Below are 22,083 nucleotides of genomic sequence, written 5' to 3'. Positions count from 1 at the left end.
GGGATGCGCTTTACGCCCACATGGTTGGGGGAGCAGCCCGTGTGCTGTGCCTCAGTGAGCTGGCTTCCTCCCAGCTGAGCAGCCTGGCCCTGGTGAGCAGGGTAGCAGAAACACAGAGCGGGCCAGCTCCCTGCTCCCTACCCTGCCCGGCCTCCGCAGCCCCAACTCCCCGTCTCCCGTGCTACCCGCCACACACCACCCCCCCCCCCCGCCCTAATCACTGTCAACACTGTGCCCAGCGACTCATTTCCATCCCTCACCCCTTTACCAAGATGCTCTCGTGCCAAGGCCTGTGCTCATGCCAGCGGGTGACGCAAAGGAGCTGGGCTCTTGCCCAGGGGACAAACAGAAGCCGTAAGAAGAAGACGGGAGCTCACCGGTCCAGGAGCTGGACTCCCAGACCTGCCTCTCACCAGCTGGGCGAGCTTCCACAAGTCACCGCACTGCCCTGGGCCTCATTTCTTCACCGGTAAAATGGAACGATGCTAGTCGTGAGCTCCACTCGTAGGGCCGTCACGGGTATTCGATAAGTCGGGGCAGGTAAAGTGTTTAAAAAGCGCCTGGCACGGCACATGAGTTCAGCAGGTGTCACTGTGGATCCGGAGGAGGGCCAATGACACGTGTACTTGTCATCTCTGCCCTCGTAAGCCCTGCCAGCTGGCCTTTGTCAGACCCATAGAAGAGAAGAGAAAAGCGAGGTCACCACAAAGCCTCCAGGCAGCTGACATCAAACTGGGCGGTGGGGGGCAGGGGGATGGGGATGTGCAAAGTGCCTGTCAGAGAGGCTCCCCAAGAATTCCCGGTGTCCGTGCGCCCCAGGAAGCCAGCAGCCCTGTGGCCGCATCTCAGGTGGGGCTAGGGAAGCCACCCCTCCCACTGGGCCGTGGACACTGGCCTACCTGTCCCCTCCCTCTGGCGGGGACCTTCAAGCTCCCCAAGGTCCCGGCTCCAATGGGTCCCTGCCCCCTCCGGGTCCTTCCTTCCAGGCTGGTGACATGCAGTCCGCTCCAAAATCACCTCTGTCATTCACACAGAGCAGGTGGGGTGGGAAGAAGCCTTGAGGAATTTCTGTCCTCTCTCAGGGGCCCCTGCCAGGGTCTCGTGCCCAGAATTCCCTTTAGGCCTGTCTCACGTCCCCTTGAATGTCTTGAGCCCCAGGACCTGGAAGGATGATATATCAGAATAAGCAGAAACGAGGAGGCAGCCCGCTGGCAGAAGCCCACAGTCTGGGAGCCACTGCTACCCCGCCCCCTAAGAGTCACAGCATCCACGGGAAACCCAGGGTCCTGACGAACCGCCGTGAGCCTCTTTTGGCAAACAGGGCTGGTGACATCAGGCCCGTGGCAGGTACACAGCACATAGTAAGTGCTCAGCTGAAACGTGCCATGCTTGCTGTCATCTGCCCCCTGAGCCCTCCTGGGAAGATGCTTTGTAGAGTGCTATAGTCATGGGGCGGTGTATACAGGGGCTGCAGAGATGGGTGGGCATGAGGGACAGAGGCCTGGCAAAGCGGGAAGAACCCAGGCGAGGGGTCAGGTAGACATGTTTCCACCATGTAAGAGCTGGGTGACCTTGGTCACGCCATTTAACCTTGCTAGACCTCTTTGCAAGGATTAAACGAGAAAAGGTGTATGAAGGGGTCTGGGGCGTGTCTGCAAACAGCAGGAGCTAAATTAATGTCAATCTTTTTTTGTTAATGTTTATTTATTTTTGAGAGAGAGAGAGAGAGAGAGAGAATGTGAATGGGGAGGGGCAGAGAGGGAGGGAGACACAGAATCCGAGGCGGGCTCCAGGCTCCGAGCTGTCGGCACAGCCTGACGCGGGGCTCGAACTCACAGACCAGGAGATCATGACCTGAGCCGAAGTCGGACGCTCAACCGACTGAGCCACTCAGGCGCCCCTGGGCCTCAGTCTTTATGCACAAAGGGGAGAAGCCTCCTGGCCACCCGGGGTGGTTATCAGATTCAATACACAGGGACAAGATCCTGTGCTGGTGAACCTTTAACAGTGGGTCCCCCGGGGGGGAAAAGCCCTGATTTGCAGCATTTGCTGATTTCCATGGTGTAAACCCTCCCACTATGGTCCATTTCAAGCTCACGGCCTGCACACTGAGCTGGGAACGGCTGCATGCAATGGCTCTGGGGAGCCAGCTCCAAAATCCTATGGCTCCGCACAGTCTCCCTTCTCCCTCACCCACCGCCCTTCTACTGCATAGGCCATGTTTCTGATCCCCGCCCAACCAGGCATGCTCCCGACTCAGGTACTTATGGTGTCCTCTGCCTGGAACATTCCTCCTCTGGTTGTGGCATGGCTGACCATGTCTTGCTTTCCAGGTCTCGGCTCAAATGTCACCTCCTCCAAGAAGCCTGCCCTGACCACATCGACAATATTGCCCCCCCCCCACCCACCCACCCACCCTGCTGCTTTCTGTGGTTTCGTGCCATCTTATTTCCATCGTGGCACTTGACTCGTGAATGTGACGCACATTTATCTGTTTGCTGCTTGTCTTGTCTACCCCAGGGTTTGCTCCAGTGGAGCCCAGCCTTATCTGCCGGGTCACTGCTGTGTCCCTGTTGTTTATAGCACAGTGCATAACACATAGCAGGTGCCCAGACAATATTAACAGCATGAATGAATGTGCGTGTGTGCGTGTGTGTGTGTGTGTGTGTGTGTGTGTGTGTGTGGATGAATGAATGCCCGATCGGACAATGAGGGCTGGAGCCTACCTGACCTGATCCTCGAGGCCTGCCTGCCCCCCTGCGCCCTCGCCCTCCCCCGGCTCCCTGCAGCAGCTCTAATTGGCAGGGGCCCCCTTGACAGCTCCCCATTGTGGACCCTGTAATTGCAGCCTCCTGCCTGTCTCCCCCACCCCGAGTCTCCCTCTTCAGCAGAAAGCAGACCCTGGCTCTATTGTGCAAGGATGACCTCACCGGGGCCTCCTGAGATGGGGCCCAGGAGGGGAGCGGGGGGGGTGGGGGTCGGCCAGGCCCAGGTTGGGAAAGCCCGGAGGCTGGGGTCTAGGACAAAGGGGCAGAGGGGAGCGAAGCCGTTCCGGAGAAGGAGAGTTTCCAGGGGAAAGACAAGGGTGCTTTTCATCAGAGGGAAAATTGGGGGGTGTGGGGTGAGGGGGATTAATCCACAAGAAAAGATCCCAAGGGAAGATTGGACCAGGAGGCCACGTGCCTAAGGGGGACTTTGGAGACACAGAAGACAGACAGACGTGGGCCTGAAACCTGCCTAACGTGCAGCCTTAGACCAGAGACGTCCTTACCCCGAGCCTGTGTCAAAGGGACAAATAGCCATGCCTTCCCCACGGGTTGTTACGAGTCTGTATGAGATAACAGATGTCGGTGCCACGCACACAGTAACTGCTCACTAAATAGTCCTAGACTTCCTTCACTCCTTACCATCCAATCACCCAGGCTCCCTGACAAACCCCCCCAGGATGCCCATCCCAGGGCTGACCCCAGGAACCCAGAGCTTGGCAGGGCCCCCTCCCCACTGTCCCCTGGGCCCGGAGAAGCAGCATGCTTTCTGCTCTGGGCTCCTAAGCTCAGGACCAGGTGGGCCGAGGTTCGTCCTCAAGGGGGAGCCCCGCGATAGGTCCATCTAGCCTCTGCACCTGAATCTGCCTGGGGCGCCGCCTGGTTACTGCTCCAGCGCTGAGTACCACACCCCTGTCCCCATACCAGAGGGCCCCTGAGGAGGGCACACCTCTCTTTGCCGTCAGGTCCCTCTACCTGGGAAGGCAGACAGTGCCCGGGTCGGTGCCGCTGTGGGATGGAAGAAACAGCTCACACACATGTCTGTGAGCCCCTTGCGCTGGGGATCAGCACGAGGCCTGGTGGGGACACAGTGTGAGCCAGGAGAGACAGCAGGACGTCTGGCCCAGCCTTCTGAGCCCCTGGTTTATGAAGACACACACTTTCAGAGTTTCATCGACGTCATATCATTTTCAAGACTATGGTTTTCCACACTGAAGCTCCTAACGACGTTAATTTCGTTTCCTGGTTGGGCTTATCCCGTGTGGTTAGCCTGTTTCCACTTTGTGATTTTTGTTTTCATTTTCATTTTACTGGGCTTTTTTCCCCAAGGGATCAATATCTCCCCCTGCGGCATTTTCACTGAGGGCTCCGTCTTTCAAACGGTTTCTTGAACCACGCCGCCCTCGACCATTCCGGCTTCTGCCACACGGGCTTCCTCTGGTGGCAATTCTTTTCCGCCAAGGCCAATGTTTGCAGGACTGCTGTTGCAAGTTCGAAATTGGGTTGGAAAGGTCTGATTCTTCCTTCAACCCCTAAATGAATACGGTGTGGGAGTCTCGTTTGGGGTTGGGGATTCCCCCAGTGAGATTTTTTTTTTTTTTTTTCCTGTGCCGGGTAAAACACTGGAGGGTTGTGTCGACTCCTGGTGTTAAATCGTTTTAGAGATCGGGGGCACCTGGGTGGCTCAGTCAGTTAAGCATCCAACTCTTGATTTTGGCTCAGGCCATGATCTCACCATTCATGAGTTTGAGCCCTGCATCAGGCTGTGTGCTGACAGTGTGGGGCCTGCTTAGGATTCTCTCTCTCTCTGCCCCTCCCTGCTCATTCTGTCTCTGTCTCTGTCTCTCTCTCTCTCTCTCAAAATAAATAAATTAACTTTAAAAAACTGGGAGCGCCTGGGTGGCTCAGTCAGTTAAGTGTCCAACTTCAACTCAGGTCATGATCTCATGCTCTGTGAGTTCGAGCCCCAGGTCGAGCTCTGGGCTGACAGCTTGGAACCTGGAGCCTGCTTCGGGTTCTGTGTCTCCCTCTCTGTCTGCCCCTCACCTGCATGCGCTCTCTCAAAAATAAATAAACATTAAAAATTTTTTTTAATTTGGGGCGCCTGGGTGGCGCAGTCGGTTAAGCGTCCGACTTCAGCCAGGTCACGATCTCGCGGTCCGTGAGTTCGAGCCCCGCGTCAGGCTCTGGGCTGATGGCTCAGAGCCTGGAGCCTGTTTCCGATTCTGTGTCTCCCTCTCTCTCTGCCCCTCCCCCGTTCATGCTCTGTCTCTCTCTGTCCCAAAAATAAATAAATGTTGAAAAAAAAAATTTTTTTTTAATTTAAAAAAGAATGCGGGTTGGGGTCATCCCACAGGCAAGGACCCATGGCCAGCTGAGGTGCTTGTCCTCTGTGCCCAAACCTCTGCCCCAGGGTGGAGTGTTGCTGTGGACAGCTTCTACGAGGGCCACCGCTGATCCCCTTGAGTGTGGGCAGATTCTGTGACTTGAATGGGACCCAAACACTATGGGAAAGGGGGTGAGATGTCACTTCTGCGATGAGGCTCCACAAGATGGTGACTTCGGTCTTGCTAGCAGGGTCCCTCTCTCGCTGGCCTTGAGAAGCGTGCTGCCGTGTTTCGGCTGCCATCTTGGGAGGTGCCCACATGGCAAGGAGTCAACAGCCAGCAAGGAACGGAAGCCCAACCAACAACCATGAGTGTCTGGGAGTATATCCTTCCCTGGTTGAGCCTTGAGGTGACACTGTAGACGCTGGGCCAACGCCTCGATTGTGACCTGGGCAGCCCCAGAAGCTGGGAGGACCCGGTCAAGCCATACTCAACCTCCTGACCCGTGGAAACCATGAGATCATAAATGCGTGTTGTTCGAAGCCGCCAATGTCGTGGTGATAATTATGCAGCAACAGACAATAAGCACATCTCCTGACACTCAGCGTAACCATCGGCGGTTATTTGTGGATGAAAACACAAACTCCGAAAGACACGCCAGAGCAAGGCCCAGATCCCAGAGCCGGGCCGTGTGCTAAGAATTGGTCAGAGGAAGGGGAGTGAGCCCAGGGACAACCAGCCAGTTCCCTTTCTTTCTCCCAGATCCGTCCCCTTTCCTCCGTGAGCACAGACACCCTTTGTCTTGTCACGAACTGATCATATGGACACAAATGCACCTGCAATATCGTTCTGCAGACACATTTCCCAGAAATATAATATCAATTTTACCTGCACTTTTAATAAGCATTTAATTCCTTCAATTGTCTGGTGGTCCATTTACAGGGGAAACTGAACTACCTGATCATTTCTCACTTCACCTGCCGTACGGGAAATAGATTCAATTAGAAAAATCTATTGCTAATTTGAAAGCTCTGATTCTATAATTTCCTACAGGGAAGACATGTAAATTACGTGTTATTTAACACCCTTTCATGGCAGGTGAGTTCCGCGGGGGGCAATTATCATCTGCTCTCCACTCTTCTTACAGATTCCTGACAAGGCAGGGAAGAGGGAGGAGGGAGACGGAGGAGGAGGGAGAACAGGAAAATATTTTGAAGGTTGGTCTCTAAGTGGCTTTAGGAACCCCCGCATTGGAAGGGCCTGGGTGTGGTCAGCCGCTGTGGTGCCCACCTGCCCACCCATCGCCGGGCCGCTGTCCCAGAGGTCAGAGTTCCACCTGGTAGCTGGAAAATCATGGGGAGGGAGAGGCAGTCAGGACACCCAGCGCTGCAATCCAGGTCCTCTGTCACCAGCTATGTGGCACGGGCGGTCCCTTTGCCCTTCTCGCCCTGGTCCCCATTTTTAAAAGGAGGAAACTGCAGTATGGTCCAAACGAGCTGTTGGGATCCTTAAACCCAATATTGAGCATAAATTTAAAAAAATGCGGGGGGGGGGGTAGGTTTGCAAACCACAAAGTGCTGTCCCCAAGCTTGGGGAGTCAGGCTCTGAAGCACCCACTTGGGGTCTGCTTTCTACCCTCTTCCCCACCCCCACAAGCTGCCAAGAAGGTCTTTCTCGAGTCGGACCCAAATCTTTCTGGCTAAGGGGTTTTTTGAGATGAGGCCATTTCTTCCCCCACAGTTGTGGCTCTGTGCACCCCCCCCCCCCCCCCCGCGGCACACACACACACATACAGCACACAAACACACAGATCTGGGCAGAAAGATGCTCCTGGAAGAATGTTCAAGAAGCCAGAACCACAAGGGGTCTCTGGGTGGGGAGCTAGGGTAGGAGGGCGGGGGGAGGGGGAAAGAGAGAGATTGAGTTTTTACTTTATGCCCTTTTGTACTGCTTGGGTTTCTTCCCTCCCTTCTCCCTTCTTTTTTCTCTCCCTCCCTCCTTCCTTGGGCACTCATTACGTATTCAAAAACGATTTTATAGATGTAGGCATCTATTCATTTCTAACCAATGAAACATGACACCCAGGGGGCCTCCCTCCTTCCCACGACCAGAGCCTTCCTTTCTGACTTCTCTAGCCTCATTCCATCATTGGGGTCACAATATTTGAGCACCTTCCCCAGACAAGCCCCAGGCTGGGCACTGCGTAAAGGTCCCCTCCACCTGGAGCTACCCCTGATACATTGGGATCGGATGCCCCCCAGCCGCAACCCACGCTGCAGCCGGGCGCCCACTGGGCTGCGGGCAGGGACGGGCGCCACCTGCTGGGCGCAGGTGAGATGTGCATCTGATGCCACTCTCCCCTGTGGTCCTTTGATACTGAGGCTGTGCTGGGGACTGCAGCCCCAGGCGGGTGTGCCCTGAGCTCCGGCGGGAGGGGGGTGGGGGGGGGAAGCGGGGAGGGGGAGGGATCGCAGCATTCTCTTCCCCAGAAGTTTCTCCCAACAGCTATTTCACACGCCTTTCACAGAGGTGATGTTTTTACATGTCAGGAGTGTGTCGCTCTTTGGGTGTGTCAGCCACTAACTCCCCAGATGTGCGCCCAGCGCCAGCTTCCATGCTAGGCACTGATGCCATGGTGACCAACAAGACGGCCACCTTCCCTGTGGGCCCTGAAGGCAGGAAACCGAGATTAAACAACCTGTTGCACACGAACCCGTTTAATTACAAAGGTAATCGTGCACAGCGGGGAAGGGGAGAGCGCACATTGTTTCCATCGAACCCCCAGGCAGTTCTGCCAGGGAGGATGTGATTGCTGTTCTACAGGCGAAGCCCAGGAAGGTGGAGGCGCTCAGGCAGTCATCCGGGCGAGCCAGGCCCCTGGAAACAGGAGGGTTCGGGATCCCCGCCAGACCCATTGCTGGGCTGCAGAAACAGCCCCCAACTCCTTCGCTGAAAGGCCCCAGGGAACAACTGTTTCTCCAAAGGCCGGTTTCAGTGGGTTTCTGCGGTTGCTAGGAGTTAGACCCAACCTCCTGCGGGAAATGTGCTCCTCCTGTCCCATCGAAAGGGATGAGCGGACAGAACGTGGAGCCCTCGAATTCTGTCCAACAGAGACCACCTTCTGCTCTCCCACCCCCATCCCGTTTTCATCGAATGAGCCCAGCATCCTTCATGAGGGAAAAGGATCTTGCACTAAGATGTGTCGGTCCCCGAGCCACCTGCGAATCGCCATCTCCTCCCCCGCCTCAGTTTCCCTTCCCGTCTAGCGAGAGGTCAGAGCGGATGTTATCAAGAGCTAGGTCGATCTGAGTAGTATGCCCTCTTCACCCACCTCCCTTCATCAGCACACGCAGAGATGCACTGACCCCTTAGCAGTGCTGGGCGTCCTCAGTTTCCCCAAGGCGACCCACCTTCGAGAGACCAGAGCCAAGGCGATTCAGATTGCAAAGGCAAATCAGACTCCCTGTCCACAGGGCAGCACAGTGATGCAGCCCCAGGCCACCAGGAGGGCTCAGTAGGCCAGACCCGCGGGCCAAGTCCGCTCCCTCTCTGTGTTCTGGCCCCTCCATGTATCTGCAGACCCTCCCTGAGCGGGCATCCAAAGCCCTCCAGTGGCTAAATTATGCACTCCTCCATAAACAGGGTGCAAGAAGGGGGCCAGCTGGCATCCGGCAGCAGCCGCGGGGCAGGTCACCTAACTTGTCTGCTAGTGTCCCGTCTCGTCTCCGGTGAGGTGGAGATGATGGTGGCACCTGCCTCCCAGGTGGCGGACGGTTCAGTTGAAATGGCCCTCTGCACAGAGGGCAGGGCGCCTGGGCATCGTTGGCGCACAGCGAGTCAACCCCGCCGGTGAGCGCGTCCTCCCCAAATGCGGAACGAAGACCGGACGGACGGCACACACACCAATCACCTGCACGGTGCTTGGCACTTGGACACCCACTTAACCTTCACGGAAGTCCTGCTTCTACCCGCCTTTTTCAGCCCAGAGAGGAGGGACATTCCCAGAGTCACGCTTTGCTGGATTCAAGCGGGGCAGCTCTGGAATCAGAGCTGGTCTAGGGCTATGTCAGCGCCCACCCACCAGGGGAGCCGCCTGGACCCTGGGCCAGGGTCCTTGCAGAAAGTCCCAGGCGCCTTCATCCCCATGACAGCTGGCACCTCCCCACCGTGGCCACAGGGGGGCAGCAGCATCGCGGCCATGGCGGGGGGGGCCTCCCTGTGCTCCGAAGGGACAGGGAGGCCAGCTGGAAGGGAGTCCCAGGTGGTGGCAAGGCCAGGCACAGAGGGGGACGTCTACGGTTTTGTTCCATCTATAGAGTTTTTCAAAAAATTATAACTTGTTGCCAGCATTTTTAAAAATCAGATCTCATACCCAAATTCAGATTTCCAGGCAAAAAAATCCGGCAACAGTGGGTGCCTACCCAAGTAACAATGGAGCTGGACACCACTGTCCCCCACCTCCACACACTCATTCCTGTGGCCCTTGGGTGTTGGGGGGCATTAGCATTGGAGGCCGCCGGGGACTCCCCAGCAGCGATGTCCTGTAAGGGGCATTTCTCAACCTCGAAATTGACAATTTGGGTCAGATCATTCTTTGCTGTCTGAGGGCCGGAGGGTCAGGTCCAGAAGGACAGGTCCCAGACTCTGGGACAGCACAACAGGGTCTGACCCTCTGGTCCCCGGCTCCCCCTAAGATGAGCTGCAAAAGCCCATAAGGGAACTCCTGGGAGGGGTGCTCACGTCGTCTGAAGTTTTCACGGGGTCTGTCTGTGCGCGACCCCAGAGAGGCAGCCTGGGCTCCGGACGTCGCGTGCTTCTCCCAGGCGTGGAGACCACACAGACTTTTCATTTTGTGAAGGAAGTAGAAGCCTGACAGGTGTCGCTGCCTCCAGGGTGATGAGGAGATTGCAAAAGGCTGACGTGACTTGTCCGAGGTCACATGTCCAGTGTGAGGTAGGAGCAGAGCCAGGACTCAGACACCGCACTGGGTCCTTGCCCCCATTTCTGAAGTCCCACCGTGATTCAGGGAGAGCTGGGCGGCCGGCTGAACCGGACGCGCCAGCAACCGCCTGCAGGACGCCCACAGCTGATCACAGACGCAGCCCGTCCCAAACCTCTCCCCTGCCTCCCCGCCCGGCGAGCGACATCGCTGCACAGAGTCCTTCGAGCCTGAAACTCAACTTTTCTGATCACCTCCCACCCCACTCCAACCCCACATCCCACACCCAGACTGTCGCCACGCCCTGTCAGTTCTCCCCAGGCCCACCTTTTAGGACGACAAAATTGGCTGGAGCCTCGTGAAAGCTGTCCCTTTGGGACGGACCCAGGCCACACCACTTCCTGCCGCACCTCTGACTTCGGGACCCCCTCTCGGCTTTGATCCCGCATTAGGGTGCACTGGGCAGAGAAGGCTGCCTCTTTAAAGAAAAAAGAAAAAAGAAAATCAGAGGCAATTTTCTTCATGGGAGAAAAGGCGCGTTCCAAGGGTTAGCGCGAAACCAACATGTGTTGTACATTTCTTACACTCCGCTCACATTATCTTTGTCGCCACCTGTCTGCCCCCTGTGGTCTTTGGCGCTGGCAACCCTTGGGGTGCAGCTTACATCTTGGAGTCCATCCTGTCCAAAGGGGGGGGGCTTCCGGTCCCTACCTCTGAAGTTAGCACCTTACAGGGTGGATACTATTTGTCGTTTGGTCTAAACTCTTACAAAGAAAGCACCGCTTCTGGACCTCAGGCGGTGGGTTTGGTGACCGCCCCCCACCCCCGGTGACCTGCTGCCCTCTGTGCTACGGGAACTGTGTCAGCTCCCACCTTCTCGGCTGGGGAACCTTCCAGAATCACAACGAGCTGCTTCGGTTTTTCATGCCACCTCTCTTTGTTATCCATGGAGGGCGGAAGGCTCAATCTGGGTTCAACCCTTGGATTCCATGCTCCTCCTGCGATGGGGCATCACTAATATTTAAACCTCAATCTTGTTTTCTCCCTTCCCCACTCCCTAGATGTAGCCCCGGTGGGGACTCCCCTCTGCATTCTTCCCTTTTAATTTTTGTCCCCTGAAAGAAATGAGGATGATCCTGGGTGTGTATTCATTATTTTTCTATGTTTAAAATTGTGACTGTATTATAAAAAGGAGTATACGTAACTGTTAAGGCACAATAATAAAACGCTCTCCCACATACTCACGGCTCGGATCAAGAAAATAGAGTATTGTTCTCCCCAGAAGTTATTGCTTTCCTGACCTTCAAGTTAATCCTTACGTTTCTCTTCTCTTCTCTTTTTTTTCTTTTCTTTCCTTTTTATATGTAAAGAGAGAGCAGGTGAGCTGGGGAGAGGGGCGGAGGGAGAGAGAGAAAGAGAGAGGGAGGGAGGGAGAATCTTAAACAGGCTCCACACTCAGCATGGAGCCTGACATGGGGTTCAATCCCATGACCCTGGGATCATCACCTGAGCCGAAATCAAGAGTCAGATGCTCAACCAACTGAGCTACCCGGGCGCCCCTCCCTCGCTTTTCTTCTACGGTCTACTACCCATGATGGTCTGGCCTGTTTTTAACTTCATATAAACGGAAGCATGTGGTATCCTTCCGCAGCTTGGTCCTTTTCCTAACTCGGGAACTCATTCGTGTTGTCGCACGTGGCTGCAGTTGAGTCAGTGACACCGCTGTACGTATGCATTCCGTGGTGGAATAGTCCACACTGTTGGTTCATTGCACGTCCCCGGACATTTTGGGTAGCTTCCGTTCAGGGTGTCAGGATCAATCCTGCTGTGAACATTCTCTTCGCGTCTCCTGGAGCAGAGGGGCAAGCGTTTTCCCGCGGTGCATCCCCAGGAGAGGAAAAACGGCTGGGTCACAGAGGATTTGCACCTGCAGCTTTTGGAGGGAATGCCGAAACGCCCTCCAGAGTGATTGAACCACGTTACAGTCTCTGCCAACCCTTGGTTTTGCCCCACTTCTTAGATTTTGTCCAAATGGTGAGCATACAGCCATATCTCCTGAGGCTTCACTTTTTATCTCTCTGATTTCTGATGAATGAAGTTGATCGTTTTTTTCATGTGTTTACAGGCCATCTGGGTTTCTACTTCTGTGAAATGCTTGCATATTTTTCGACCATTTTTCTATCAGGTTGTTTAGGTTTTTTTTAATTTTTTTGAATGTTTTATTTTATTCTTGAGAGAGAGAGAAAGAGACAGAATGTGAGTGGGGGAGGGGCAGGGAGAGGGAGATGCAGAATCCGAAGAAGGCTCCAGGTTGTGAGCCATGGGCACAGAGCCGGACGCAGGGCTGGAACCCACAAACCGCAAGATCATGACCTGAGCCGAAGTTGGATGCTTAACGGAGGGAGCCACCCAGGCACCCCTACTTTTTTTTTTTTTTTGAGAGAGAGAGTGAGAGAGAGCATGCAGGGGAGGGGCAGATGGAGAGAGACAGAAAGAATCCCAAGCAGGCTCCACACCCAGCTCGGAGCCCAACGCAGGGCTTGATCCCACGATCATGAGATCATGACCTGAGCCGAAATCAAGAGTCGGTGGCTCAACTGACTGACCCACCCAGGCACCCTGAGTTGCTTACTTTTTCTTCTCGGTTCTCAGACATTCGTGATATGCTCTGGACAACCCTTGCTTGGTTTTACACGTTGTAGACATCCCAACTCCGTGACTTGTCTTTGCCATCTATTTACGGTCTTTTGGTTTGTTTCGAAAATCTTAATTTTCATGGTGTGAAATTTATCAACTTTTCCTTTACCTTTCTACTCAAAGTCATAAAAATATTCTCCTTTATTGTCTTCTTATATGCGTCGTCTGCTATGTGTTAGTATCATGCATCAGATCTGATATGGTGTGAGGAAAGGATCTTTTTTTTTTTTTTTTTTTTTTTTGGCATATGGATATCCAGTGTCCTGGTGCCATTTCTTCAATGATCTGAATTGCCAGATCTGCCATGAATCAACTTTCCACATAGGGGTGGCTTGGTTTCTGGGCTCTGTATTCGGTCTGTCTAAACAACACCATAACGCTCTTAATTTTTATAACTTTATTTTACAGTATCTCACAGAGCAAGTCTTTCTCTTCATCTTCTTCAGGAAAGTCTTGGCTATCCCTAGACCTTTTCTCTTCTACATACATTTTAAACTCAGCTTTTCAATACTATAAAAAAATTTCTCTTGGGGTTTGCATTGAAATTGCTCATAATAATTTTGGGAGAATTGAGTTTTTCTTTTTCTTTTTTAGTGTTTTATTTATTTTTGAGAGAGAGACAGAGTGTGAGCAGGGGAGGGGCAGAGAGACAGGGAGACACAGAATCTGAACAGGATCCAGGCTCCAGGCTGTCAGCACAGAGCCCGACATGGGGCTTGAACTCCCAAACTGTGAGATCCATGACCTGAGCTGAAGTCAACCACTTAACCGACTGAGCCACCCAGGTGCCCCAGGGAAGAATTGAGTTTTTAAAATATTGAGTCTTTTTATCCAAGAACATGGGATATCTCTGCATTTGTGTAGATTTTCTTTAAAATCTCACCATTTAGTTTATTGTTTTAATTAATTTCTTTTATTTTTTAAATTTTTTAATGAAATTCATCGTCAAATTGGTTTCCTTACAACACCCAGTGCTCATCCCAACATCACCATTTAGTTTATAATGTTCTCTATAAGAAATTATTTGGTTGATTGCTTCCAAGGTACTTTATCTTTTTTTACTATGGCTAAATAGTATTTTTTAATTACATTTTTAACTAATTGTTAATGATATATACAAATACAATTGGCTTTTTGTGTTTTTATATATTGAACAAAATTGTTAGATATTTAATTCTAATAATTTATTAGTAGATTTCTCTGGGTTTTCTTCATAGATGATCCTATCACTTATTCATAGAATTAGTTTTATTGCTTCCTTTCAATCTTTATGCCTTTTATTCATTTTTCTTGTATTACAACCCTGGCTAGACCCTAACCACAATGTTGACAAGAATTAGCATCATTGATCATTTTCTGATCTTAAAGTTAATACTTTTAATATTTCATTATTCTTGATGATAGCATCTATATCTATCTAGGATCTATATCTATCTAGGTATCTATAGATATAGATAGCAACTATACCTATATAGATACCTAGATAGATGTTTTTCTTTATCAAGTTAATGACAGTCCTTGCAATTCCTGACTTGTATGAAATTTTTATAATGAATAGAATATTGAATAGTTTCATCTAATGAAATGATCATGTTTTTCCCTTAAAACTGTTAATGTCATAAATTATGTTAAATAATTCCCTAATAATTAGTCAACCTTGCGTTCATAAGATAAAGACAACTTAATCATGATGTACTAGGTTTTTTCAACTATTATTGTTGAATTTTCTGTGCTATTATTTTTTTTAGGTTTTCTTTACATTTATTTATTTATTTTGAAAGAGAGAGAGAGAGAGAGAGAGAGAGAGAGAGCAGGGGGAGGGCAGAGAGAGGAGACAGAATCCCAGGCAGGCCCTCCACTAACAGTGCAGGAGCTCAAACCCGCGAACCGTGAGATCACGACCTGAGTGGGAACCAAGAGTCAGACATTTAACCAACTGAGCCACCCAGGCGTGTCTCTCTTTTTAGGTTTATTTAAATTCCAACTAGTTAACATACAGTGTAATATTAGTTTCAGGTGTGCAGTATAGTGATTCGACACGTTCACACATCACCTGGTACTCATCATGACGAGCGCCTGCCTTAATTCCCATCCCCGATTGCACCCATCCCCCACCCGCCTCCCCTCGTAACCATCAGTGTGTTCTCTGTAGCTGACAGTCTGTATCTGGGTTCGCTGTGCTAATATTTCAAAATACATTTTCAATCTCTGTTCATGAGTGAAATTAACTTGAAATTATTCTTTAGTATATTGTCTTTACCTGATTACCAAGATAAAATAAGTTGACTGACTACGTATCTCCGGGTTCTCCACCCTGGGATAGAAATTGGGTACGCGTGACATGATCAGTGCTTTGAATGATTAGCAGAATTTACCTGGGAACCCATCTGGCGCTGAAATTTTCTTTATAGGAAGATTTTAACTTACTGATTTAATTTACCCAATAATTATGGGACCGGGGCACCTAGGTGGTTCAGTTGGTTAAGCATCCGACTCGTGGTTTCAGGTCAGGTCATGATCTCATGGTTTATGTGTTCGAGCCCTGCATCGGGCTCTGCTTGGGATTCTGTCTCTCCTTCTCAGAGCTCTGCCCCTCCCTGCTCATGCTCTTTCTCTCTCTCTCTCTCTCTCTCTCTCTCTCTCAAAATAAATAAATAAAGTTAAAAGAAAATTATAGGACCATTCAGGCTTTCTATTACTTCTTGAGTCAATTTTGATACATGGTATTTTGTAGGAATCTGGCCATTTAAGACTTCACATTTATGGCATAGAGGTAATTGACAATATCCTTATATTATCCATTTGATTTATGCTGCATCTATTATTATGTCCTTCTTTCATTCCTAGTGTTATTGATTCGTACTCTCTTTTACCTTAATTAATCTTGTAAGACACCTATCTGGTATTTTTAGTCTTCTCAGAGAATCATGTTTTGTTTCCAGCCATTCTCCTCTCCGTGTTTGTTTTCTATTGCATCAGTTTCTGTTTTTATCCTAATCCCTTGATTCCTGTGGGTTTATTTGTTCCTGCTCTAACTTTGTAAGTTGGCTGCTTTGCACGTTAATTTTGGGCGTTTCTTATTTGCTAATACAAGCATTTAAGTCCTGAAGTCTCCTCTAAGCACACCACCCCTGTTGCATTTCACAAGGCTTGATACAAATATTTTTGTTATTGGTCAGTACTAAGTATTTTCTAATTTGGGTCATGAGTTCTTTTTTGGCCCCTGAGTCTGTTTTAGGTGTCTCTTTTCCATTTCCCAGAAGTCTGAGCTTTTTTTTTTTTTTTCTTTTTTTTTTAGTTATCTTTTTGGTTGTCCCCCTTCAGACGTTTTTGGATTGTAATCAGAAAATCTACTCTGTGTATAAACTGTGCTGGATGCTGTAATTAGTGCCGAGATGCCCCTGCAGGAGAGAGGGACTCACTCTCCCAGCTGTTGGGCAACTGCCAGAAGGTGGCCCTTGGTGGTCAGCCTTTGGGGGTTGCCTGGGCTGAAGAAATGGCCCAACCAAGGCCATACCTCAGTCTAAGGGCAGCTGTGATAAGTTGTTGCCCAGGCATTTGACAGTGTGACAGCCCTGCTCTCACCCTGAGTCGGGACATGCAGATAGAGACTGGGGCTTAAGATTCTGGCCCAAGTTCCCACCTTGCTTTTCTTGGGGATTGTTTATTTGTGTATGTATGTATGTATGTATTGCACCTGGGTGGCTCAGTGGGTTAAACATCTCTGGTCATCTTTTAAAATGACTACTCACTGGGGCACCTGGGTGGCTCAGTCGGTTAAGCAGCTGACTTCGGCTCAGGTCATGATCTCACGGTCCGTGAGTTCAAGCCCCGCGTCGGGCTCTGTGCTGACAGCTCAGAGCCTGGAGCCTGTTTCAGATTCTGTGTCTCCCTCTCTCTGACCCTCCCCCGTTCATGCTCTGTCTCTCTCTGTCTCAAAAATAAATAAACATTAAAAAAAATTTAAATGGCCACTCAGAGGGGCGCCTGGGTGGCTCCATCGGTTAAGCATCCGACTTCCGCTCAAGTCATGATCTTGCGGTTCATGGGTTCAAGCTCCGCGTCGGGCTCTGTGCTGACAGCTCAGAGCCTGGAGCCTGCTTCCGATTCTGTGTTTTCGTCTCTCTCTGCCCCTTTCTCACTCGTGCTCCGTCTCTCTCTGTCTCTCAAAAATAAAAAATAAAACATTAAAAAAAAATAATAAAGTGACCACGCAGAGCTCAGCTTGGGAAAACTACTGACCCCTGTCCCGATCACCTTGTAAATAAGGTCTCCTACTTGCTAGAGACCTGGGGCTGGAGGCTGCCTTTCCCCAGCTCATTGCACTCCCATTCTGAGATTGGTAAGTAACAAATCTTACAACTCCCCTTCCTTTGTGTGAACATCCTGAAACTGCACCTTCAATCAAAGCCACCCTGGGGTTTTCACTTCCCCAAGGTAGGAGCTCTGACTCCACGGAAGCTACCTGCTGACCCCATGTGGACGGCTAGTGCCTCCTCGTTCAGCAAGTCATAATCTTTATTTATTTTGCGAGAGAAATAGAGAGCAAGTGGGGGAGGGGCAGAGAGAAGGGGAGGCAGAATCCCAAGAAAGCTCCGTGCTGCCAACGCAGAGCCCGATGTGGGGCTTGAACTCATGAACCGTGAGATCATGACCTGAGCCGAAGTCAAGGGTTGGCTGCTCAACCGACTGAGCCACCCAGGCCCCCTCCCGCTGTTGCCACGCCCAGGACTGTCCCGCAATACACTTCCTGCACCCTAATGTCCATCTCGGTTCCCGGGAAACCCAGTCTGCAACTCTAATCTTTGAAACCTGTTCAGGTTAGCTAGATAGTCTGGCAATATTTTCTACATGGTCTACGCAAGCCCAAAGAGAATGTGTTCGGGATTCCATAATTTCCATATGTTTCTACTGAGCTTGCAATGGTGTTCCTCAAATCTTCCGTATCTTCACTGAGATGGTCTAAAAATACCCCATCACAGAGGTGGATATGTTCATTCTTATTCTTTCCATCTTTGTTTCTATTCTTTTGCAGCTATATGAGTCCTATGTAAATTAAGAAACTTTACTGCTTCCAGATGGATTTGAACCTTCCGTCAAGTGACCATTTTATCTGTGATGATGCTCGTCTCTCTTAGAGCCTACTTTTATCTTGCATGAATGCAGCCACAGCCACAGCAACTTTCTTTGAGTTAGTATTTGCTTAGCGCACTTCTTCTGTACTTGGACCTTCAACAGTCCTGGGTCCTCGTGCCGGAGACAAGTCTCTTGTAAATAGAACATAACCCAGATATTTTAGAAATCCAATCTGACAATTATCTCTTAACTTAAGAGTATAGTCCTTTGGAGTGTATTGCTGATCATATAAATCTAGATTAATTTCTATGGTCTCCTAATATATTTTCTTTTTTTTTTTAATTTTTAATTTTTAGGGACAGAGCGAGAGGGCCCAAGTGGGGGAGAGGGGCAGAGGGAGAGAGAGAGAGAATTCAGCATGGAGCCCGCTGAGGGGCTCGATCCCATGATGCTGGGATCATAACCTGGGCTGGAATCAAGTCGGACACTCAACCAACTGAGCCACCCAGGCACGCTTCATAATGTATTTTCTATTCATTCTAATGTTTTCTGTCCTCACCCCCCTTCTTTTCCTTCCTTTCAATCATTTGAGATTTTTATCTTATTTTTCTTTTCTTTCTGTTTAGAAATTATACATCCAATGACTAGTTATTTGTGATAAGATTTTTATCTTATTTTTCTTTTCTTTCTGTTTAGAAATTATACATCCAATGACTAGTTATTTGTGCTTCTCCTCGCTATTTTTAACACTGAGCAGTTCACTAACAAAGTCTAAATGTAATCAATATAGTTGCCCTCCTCCCAAATAATGGGAGAGACTTGAAAACTTTCATTTTGACCACTTCCTCCAAAATTATATGGTGTCATCCAGTATTTTAGTACTAGCCTGTTTTTTCCTCCCATAAATTAGACATTACTTTTTTTAATGTTTATTTATTTTTGACAGAGACAGAGTGTGAGCGGGGGAGGGGCAGAGAGAGAGTGAGACACAGAATGGGAAGCAGGCTCCAAGCCCCAAGCTGCCAGCACAGAGCCCGACGTTGGGCTCAAACCCATGAGTCATGGGATCATAACCTGAGCTGAAGTCGGACACTTAACCAACTGAGCCACCCAGGCATCCCTAAATTAGACATTATTATCATGGGGTCAAACCATCCATATTTTTCTTAGTTTCTCTCCAAACATTTGCCAATATCTCTGCCCATTTTTTCTCATGTATTTCTTCTCTCTGGAATGGTTTTTATTGTGCCCTAAGTACGCTACATTTAGAATGTTCTTTCAGAAGGATCTCTCCCAGCTCTTATTTGTGTGAATACATCTTTATTGTACTGCCAATCCTGAAGGACAGGACAAAGCTCTAACTTGACAGTTATGTGTTTCTCTCAGTGCATTGAAGATATAGTTCCACTGTCTCCTGGGTTCCATTATTGAGAGTGAGAAATCAGCTGTAAATCTAATTCTTGATCCTTTGGAGAGAATCTTGTTTCCCTCTGACACTTGTAACATCTTCCCTTTTCCCCTGATGTTCCACGATTTTACTGTTGTGTGTCTACACGTGAGTGTCTTTTTATTTACTTTGGAATCAGTGGGCTTCCTGGGTCTAGGGATTCTACAAAGAGATCAGGCATTACCTCCATATCCCGTCTGTTCCCCTACTCTACCATCTCCTTCCAGAACTCTGAATAGATGTACATCAGGCCCCCTCTATTCTTCTGGATCACTCCCTTGGCTCTAATAGTCTACTAATCCTCCTTTTGTCTGTATCTCATATGCAGTTCAATCTGTCCATTGAGTTTCAAATTCCTAGTATTCTATGTCTCATCTCTGTAAGCTTTCTTTGTTTTTTTTCCCCCAAATCTGGCTATTCGTCACAGTCTCTTACTCCCTGCTCCTATTTTCGAGCCTCTCTTTGATGTCTTTAGGAACACAAAAATAGTTCCTTTAAATTTGTTTGGTTGCATATGATCATTCCAAATCTAAAGGCTTTAAGGATCTTTTTCTACTGTCTCTTGTTTCTACTGGTTTCTTCACCTCCTTGGGAAGTCTACTGCTTTCCACTGTGACCTGTGCCTTTTCTTTGGAGCTTTATTTGTGGACATTCTATAAGGCTGACATGTAGTTGGATTCCTCAAGAGAGATTTTAAGGCTCCCGTCCACTCCACCAGTTGATGGGAGGCACCACCAAGCAGGGCCACCTTAAATTAAATTCTCTGCTTGGGTTTGTTTGAACCACACAAGGAGCATGAATTCAAACTGAAAATCGTGGGAGGGAGGGCCAGCTTGTGATTACAAATTCTCAAGGGAGCTATTTTTTCTCTTAACTCAATGTCAAGTTCAGAAGAGGCAGATTTCCTTTCTTTTCTGTTCTGCAGGGTGAGGTTTACTTGTCACTCTTTCCTATGCTCTGGATGTGGCCCTCCTGGACTCCAAAGGGTCTCCTAGAGGATTCTCCCCTTGAGTGATGCCAGTGTCTATCTCCTGTTCCTTGCATCTCACGCGGCTACAGGGGCAGGAGGTAAAGGGTCCCAGCCTCACTTCATTTCGGGGATTTATCATTTACTTACTTTCATATCAACTCAGCAGTGTTTAAAAAAAAAAAAAAAGAAAAAGAAAGTTAAAAAATATTTTATCCTGGGGCGCCTGGGTGGCGCAGTCGGTTAAGCGTCCGACTTCAGCCAGGTCACGATCTCGCGGTCCGTGAGTTCGAGCCCCGCGTCGGGCTCTGGGCTGATGGCTCAGAGCCTGGAGCCTGTTTCCGATTCTGTGTCTCCCTCTCTCTCTGCCCCTCCCCCGTTCATGCTCTGTCTCTCTCTGTCCCAAAAATAAATAAACGTTGAAAAAAAAAATTTAAAAAAAAAATATTTTATCCAGAATGTTCCTCATAATCAGGGGAGTTATAAAAGTTATCTAACCTGTCAGAGTGCCAGAAACAAAAGTTCTCCCTGAGAACTTTCCAGAACTTGCCTTTAGTCTGCTCTTCTCTTTTATTTATTTATTTTTTTAATTTTTTTTTAATCTTTATTTATTTTTGAGAGAGAGAGAGAAAGCGTGAGCAGGGGAAGAGCAGAGAGAGAGGGAGGCACAGAATCCAAAGCAGGCTCCAGGCTCTGAGCTGTCGGCGCAGAGCCTGACATGGGGCTCGAACTCATGAACCGTGAGGTCGTGACCTGAGCCGAAGTTGCACGCTCAACCGACTGAGCCACCCAGGTGCCCCTGCTCTTGTCTGTTAAACGATGGCACAGGAGGGCCGGGAGGAAGGAAAGTTCAGAGTTCTCCATCCTGATGCGAACACAGAACAATGAAGTCTCCTGAGAAACGCGTGTAGACAGTCGGATGGATGGATGGATGGATGGATGGATGGATCCTCGCTCTAACATCTAACCTGCTTCAGCTGCACACTCTCTGAATTTCAAGTACAACCCGTGCCCTAGTCTGGTCTTACAGTCTCCCAGCACGCCGGGACAAAGGATGGCATTCGTGCGGGATAATTGCCATCACTCACTGCTAGTCACAGCCCCACCTTGGTACCGAGGGCCGCACTTCAAGCAGGATATGGTCACGGAAAGCTTCAAAAATGACCAGTAAAAAAATAAGTCTGAATGCCACAGAATGAAAATACGTCTTGCCAGTTGGAATCGCACCAACCCAACTTGGGGCCTGCGGGTTACAGCAGCCTCAACCAGAAGGCCCGACCGACGGGCGTCAAGAGCCGGGCAGAGAATAAGCCGGATTGTCTGAGGGAGCTCATCTCTCTTAAAATGGAATGAATCCTGGTTGCTCCTTCTCCTACCTACCTTCACACTTCTGACTCAAGGGGGAAAAATAACCCACCAGCAATTTGTCTTCTTCAGGGGCTGCTGGCAGCTTATATATGTTTTTCACAGTTGAGTTATTTCTGATCTGGGTCCTGGCAAAAAGAAATATAGAGCAACAGTGGCTGGGAGACGTTTGGAAGCTGTGCCAAGCCAAACAGTGTCTAAAAGTCTGCATCAGATCCGCCAACCTTGTGAAAGTGTATTTTAACTCTACAAAAAAAAAAACACCTTAAAACACTTGCGATGTGAAACCGGTGAGAAGGAGGGTCAGCGAGGAAACGGTCCCGAGTTATCTTCGGAGGCAGCCTCTCAGCCCCAGAACGTGTGGCCTCGGGGTTCGCTGGAGCTAAGCAAGCCCCCGAGGGCCCCCTGTGGCGGCCAAGTTCAGAGGAGGGAGGCGAGCTAGTGAGTCAGACGACACTGGGTCTGAGGCGTTCCCCACCTCTGTCCAGCTGTGTGACCTG

The sequence above is a fragment of the Leopardus geoffroyi genome, chromosome B4, assembly GCF_018350155.1.
Source record: "Leopardus geoffroyi isolate Oge1 chromosome B4, O.geoffroyi_Oge1_pat1.0, whole genome shotgun sequence".
NCBI lineage: Eukaryota > Metazoa > Chordata > Mammalia > Carnivora > Felidae > Leopardus > Leopardus geoffroyi.
The sequence above is the reverse complement of the archived record's forward strand: the minus strand, read 5'-3'. Positions refer to the sequence as shown.